This window comes from Eubalaena glacialis, chromosome 2 (assembly GCF_028564815.1).
Source record: "Eubalaena glacialis isolate mEubGla1 chromosome 2, mEubGla1.1.hap2.+ XY, whole genome shotgun sequence".
NCBI classification, from domain to species: domain Eukaryota; kingdom Metazoa; phylum Chordata; class Mammalia; order Artiodactyla; family Balaenidae; genus Eubalaena; species Eubalaena glacialis.
The window spans coordinates 71182747-71188490 of NC_083717.1; the positions used below are offsets into that span (position 1 = coordinate 71182747).

At 51.4% G+C, this 5744-nt stretch overlaps 1 long non-coding RNA gene across 1 annotated transcript in view; it reads right to left on the bottom strand.

Annotated features, from left to right (window-relative positions):
• Positions 1–5744, bottom strand: part of LOC133084110 (uncharacterized) — a 43954-nt gene that overhangs the window by 37698 nt on the left and 512 nt on the right. The window lies entirely within an intron of this gene.

A 5744-nucleotide genomic window follows, 5' to 3' on the forward strand; every position in this document is an offset into this window, starting at 1 on the left:
ACTCCTTCAGGTTAGGCGTTGCCCTTTCCCCCCAGCTGCCTCCTTAAATCCCTAAGGCCTTAGAGAGAGTGACTGCACCTGCACCCCTCCTCTTTTGAACAATAAGCTTTTTGGAAGGCAAAGAAGACTGTTAAGTTGGAGGCCACAGGAGCCTCAGTGCCACCTTCAGTGGTGAGGGTAGAGCCAACTCATCTTCCCTCCTCACCCTGCTCCACCCCACTCCATTTAGAGCCCCAGTCCCCAAAAGACTGTCACTTGCCCCACTGGACCCCGGTCAAGTGCAACCATTCCTGCTTTCAGCCCCTTGGTCTTTCTCGGAAACTCTGCCCTGTGGGACCAACTTCCCGGCCATGCCAGGCAATTCTGCAGTTTGTCTGGCCTGGAAAGCCCTCTCCCAGGCTCTGGGAGACCAGCAACTCAGGCAGGGAAACAGGCCAGAGAGCCATTCTCAATGACCTTTGGCTTCCTGGGAAGGACTCAAAACCAGTAAAAGTTTAGCAAGTGCCATTTAATCGTTGCCAGAACTTAAAACTCTTTTTTTCTTCTTTTTTTAAACACATAGACTTTCTGGGGAATAAAAGATCATTTGAGGACTCCATACGAAAAGATCTTTGATTAGTTTTGTTTTTTCTTAGAAAGAAAATTTCCAAGCCACTTTCTTGTAAAATTCCATAGAAAGTATGAAATGAACTCAGTACCTTGGGTGTGATCTCATGTGAGTTGATTTCAGCTGCTGAACTTTAGTTTCCCCATCTGCAAAGGCCACTGGCCCAGTGGTTGGGTAGGAACTGGCAGTGGGGCAGGGTCTTTGGCTGCTGAGAGGGAGGTGTAAGTTGGGAGCCTAGAGTCCAGACCAGAAACCTCTGGCCTGCCCAGACACCCCTCATGGGTTTCTGATCATTGTTTTTAAATCTTCTGCTTCCCTTTCAGGTTCCTGGTATCCTATTCTCTCTCCCATGTTGGGAGAGGGGAAATGCAGTCATTGACATGTTAGTATAAAAATACTTCTCTCAGAGCTCTTTCCATGGAAACCCAAGCCTTTCATTCATTCAATATTATTTATTGAACCCCCTCTACCAGGACGTGGGCCAGGCACAAGAAGATTCAAAGATGAAAAAAGACACCATCCCTGACCTGAGGGTCCTCCCCTAGTTTTCAGCCATGTGGGGACAGAAGAAATAACATCTTTGGGGAGGGGGCATCGAGGGGGAGACACTGCCTCTTGGGAAGATTGGAGTTGAAGTGAAGTTCTTGGTTCTATTCCTTTGCTGATTTCATAATCACACCTCCAGTCACCCTAGAGCTTTGAGGCCATCCGAGAACTCTAAGTGCCAGGATCTCACTCAACACTTGCAAAAACCTAGGTAACTTGTGAGAGCCTGAAAGGCATCTCTAGTTTTACTATGAGAAAACAAAGCCTAAGAGAGATTAAACTGCCTGCCCATGGTCATACAGGTTGCCAGGGTCACCTGGACTCAAACCCAGATATTCTGGCACAGCTATTTTAGAAACACTGTTTGCCTTGGATTTGAACCTGCGAATTTGGTAACTATGTGGCCCAGAGTAAGGAAGGCAAGAGGAGAGGAGAGAGCTCACGAACTCTGGACTGAAATGACCCAGTCTCTGATCTTGACCTGCAACCACTCTGACCTTGACCTTCAAACTAGAAGTAGGGCCACAGGCAATAATCACAACCATTAAGAGCTTATCATGAACTCTTATATAACACACCCCTGAAGTTGTGTGCTAGTATTCCCATTTTAGAGATGAACTGATAATCTCACAACAGGGCTGTTCCATGCTTTCCCCACCATCCATGCCATCCACCAGTAGCTAGGCGAGTTTCCCTAGTTCTTCTGAGCCTGTTTTCTAATCTATAACTAGGGATAGCAAGAACAATGGATTACAGGAGAAGGCATATTACCTGCCTGGGGCAGGAAGGAGTAGGTACTTTATAAATGCCAGCATCCTGCCCCCTTCCCTTCCTGAAACCTCTTGCACTCAAGTGCAGCTTAAACCTTATGGGCCAAGAAAATACAACTCAGATACACACCAGCCTTTGGGCCTCAAGGTCACCCTATCTACCTGCCTTTTTGTTGCCCAGACTTTCCTGATGGTGGGGGACCCGGGTTAGAATGGGGGGCCTGCCCTGAAGTAGCCAGGCACACCCTCAGGATGCTGGGTCCCAGGGCAGCATTTCTTAGGAGTGAAGCCATCTGACTCTTTTCCTTACCCCAAGAATGAAACATCAAAGGATAATGTATCAATATGTACAGGAAATCAAAGAGAAAGGGCCACAGGCACCAGATAACCCAGAGGCCCCAGGAATGGTTCACTGAACAGCTGCAAATGCCCACCACTCATCAAGCTCTTTGCTGGAGGCTAGGGGGCTACAGAGATTGAGGGGTGAGGCTGTATTCACTAGCAGGGTTTGTGGACATATCTCAGTCAGAGATTTTCCTATCTGGTAGCTGAGACTTCAAGACAAGATATTTCCAGGCTCAAGAGAACATAGAGAAGGCACTCTGAGAGCATTCTGGAAAGGGAGTGGGTGTCTGGGAAGGGGGCGGTTCCAGGCAAAGGGAACAGATATGTGAGAAGCTCAGCGGTGACATGGAGCCTGGCTCTGGGGGTGGGGGGAGACACTGAAGAGGCTGCTAGAGGCTGGGTTACTAGGTCACAGTCGGGCAGTCCAGTGGTTAGGATTCTGCGCTTTCACTGCCAAGGGCACGGGTTCAGTCCCTGGTTGGGGAACTAAGATCCCACAAGCCACGTGGTGCAGCCAGGAAAAAGAAAAAAAAAAAAAAAAGTACAGGAAGGAATAAGACAGCTGCTGCCTTCAAAGTGCTTAGGGCTGGTCACATATAGGAAGCTTTCCGAGGCATTAAGCATCCTTATATAAGGTGTTTCTTATGAAGCCAAAAAAGAAAAAATAATGCAAATGCCTAACAATAAGAGATAAGTTGAATTACGGCACATGTAATGGGGGTTAGGCAATCGTTAAAATTTATGACTCGAGAACTTAAGAAGAAATGTTCATGATAGATTTAAGGAAAAAAAAGGACTATTTAAACTGTTTGGCAATTTTGTTTTTTAAAATATGCACAGACAAAAAGACTAGGAGGAAATATTAATAATCTTGCTCTCTACATGGTAGATTATTTTCTAAACTATTTTATAATCTTCCAAATATTCAACAATAAGCATGAATTGCTATATCATCAGAATAGCAATAAATACCAGCTTCATGTACGGAGAAATACAGTGATGGGAGTCAACTGTGGACCCTGCATTATTTGTCACCACTTTTTTTTTAAAGCACTTTATTTATTTATTTATTTATTTATCTGCACGAGGTCTCATTGCGACATGCGGGATCTTTTTTTTTTTTAAGTTGCGGCATATGAACTCTTAGTTGCGGCATGTGGGATCTAGTTCCCTGACCAGGGATCAAACGCAGGCCACCTGCACTGGGAGTGTGGAGTCTTAGCCACTGGACCACCAGGGAGGTCCCTATTTGTCACCTCTTTGGCCCTCAGCTTCCTCATCTATAAAATGTAGACCTGAAGGACAAGATGAGAAGTCCTTCCTCTTTGAAAAATTCAAACTAACTTCTAGAGGATACCGGAGTTTTGAAAATGGGCCAGGCTACTCCTCCTGGAACAAGTAGGACTGAAGCAGAATCTTGAGGGAAGGGAGGATTTGGATTGATATGGGGGGGAGGGTCAGGAGGAGGAGGTAAAGGAGGAAGAACATTGCTCGGCCAAAGTTGGAGACACACCTAATGGGAATATCTATACTAGGGGAAGGGAGAAGGGGTGGGGAAAAGAGCCAGACAGGACAGAGGCCTGTGCAGGATGGTCAGGATATCTGGGGGTTCACAGGTTGGCTCTATCTGGAGGTGCCAGAGGCGAGAAGTACCTAGAAAGCTCTGGGTAAAGTGAAGCACCATCATTCACGGCAATGCCCAATTCCTATAGGAAGCAGTTTCCCTCATATTAGGGCCTGAACAGAGTGTTGGCAATGGAGGTAGTGGGAAGCCAGGGTGTTCCTGGCCTTGCCACAGCACACAGTGGTTGCTCAACAATTATTTACTAGATGAATGTCATTGGAAAAGATATTGTTTACCTATAGACCTCAATTTACTCATCTGTGAAATGGCAGGTTAGGAAAGATTATAACTGGGGATACTTAGTCACAGGAACAGTGTATACTTCCATACTCCATACTCCTGTAGAGTAGTGCCGGCTCCATTTAGAGGTAGGCACACTGGGGCTCTGAAGGGTTGAGTCACTTGTCCAAGGTATGGGGTCCTAACTGGTTCATGACTGCAAACCTAGCTTATCTCACTCCACCGACGCTGTGCGTCGCTTCCAACCTTAAAATCCAGGTGCCACTACCAGGTTTGGCAGGGAAAGTCAGAACAGGAACCAGGCGCAAGGTGACAGATCACACCCGGAGACGCCTGGTTCTGGGAGGGGTCCCGCAGGACTCCCCTCACCTCTCGGCAGTGTCTTTCCCAGGCCCGACAGAGTCTCTGGCCAGGATGCCCCAGAGCTCGAGGGCGGGGACCGGGGCGCTGGGGAGGAGCCCAGTCCTCCAGCAGCTCCGCGGGGCTCAGAGCTGCCGCGCTTTAAGCACGACCCAACGTGGGCGCGGGCTTTTACAAGGTGGCGTCAGGGGCCGGTCCCAGTCAACGCGGGTTTTCAAAAGTCTGAGGAAAACCCAACACGGGACCACGCCCTTGAGACCCGCGGAGGGGAGTCACCACAGCCCCGCCCAAACCTCGGGCTCTGAAGAGGAGGAGGGGAAAAGGGGCGTGTGTGTGTGTGTGTGTGTGTGTGTTTAAGCCGAGGGAGGAGAGGACCCCAGAAGCTGGGGGTGGAGGGCACGAATGAAACCTTCTCGGTCATTCGAGGTGCACCCCCCCCACACCCGCCTCAAGGGGCTAATAACCATTTGGATCCCCAAGACTCGTCTCCCCGCCCAGGGGAATTTGAGATCTAAGTCCCACCCTCTGGGCTGAAAGCCTGAGGCCAGAGAGGGGAAGTGATTTCCTCAAGGTCACGCAGCAAACGGCGCCCAGCCGAGGCCGAAACCCAGGTGTCCGGCTCGCCTCGGCCATCAACCCCAGAACCGAGCCCCCAACAGCCCTACGCTGGGAGGGAGGAAGCAGAGGGTGGGCGGGGACTGGATGGCTGGATTTGGGGGTGAAGTTGCGCCGGACACCCTATAACCCCAGATCAAAGTACAAAGGGGAGACTCCTTCCTGAAGCCGACCACCCAGGAGTCCCGCTTCGGGCGCCCCCTCGCGTGGGGCCGCCGGGGTGGGGATGATGAGGGACGAGGGAGCGCGGGGTGCTCGGCACCCAGTTCCACCTCCGGCGGGCTGGGACGGCGCGGTGTGCGCGGCCCCTTTAAGAAAGTTCGCTGGGTGAGTTCATCAAAGTTTAAAAACTCTCCGTGGAGAAGGGAAAGAGAGAGGGAGAGAAAGGACGACGGAGAGAAGGGAAAAGCCCCGCCGGAGACTGGCGCGCCGCGGCCCGGGCCGGGGCGAGCCCGCAGCGGGCGGCGGGGATTGGCTGCGCGTTCCCCCGGAGACCGCGGAGAGGGAGGGGGAGGGGGGCTGGCCGGGCCCCAGCTGAGGCCGGTTCCGGCCCCCGCCCCCCGCCGCCGCCCGGCGCCCGCCCCCTCCCCCGGCGCCCGCCCCCCGCCGCCGCCGCCGCCGCCGCCGCCGCCGCCGC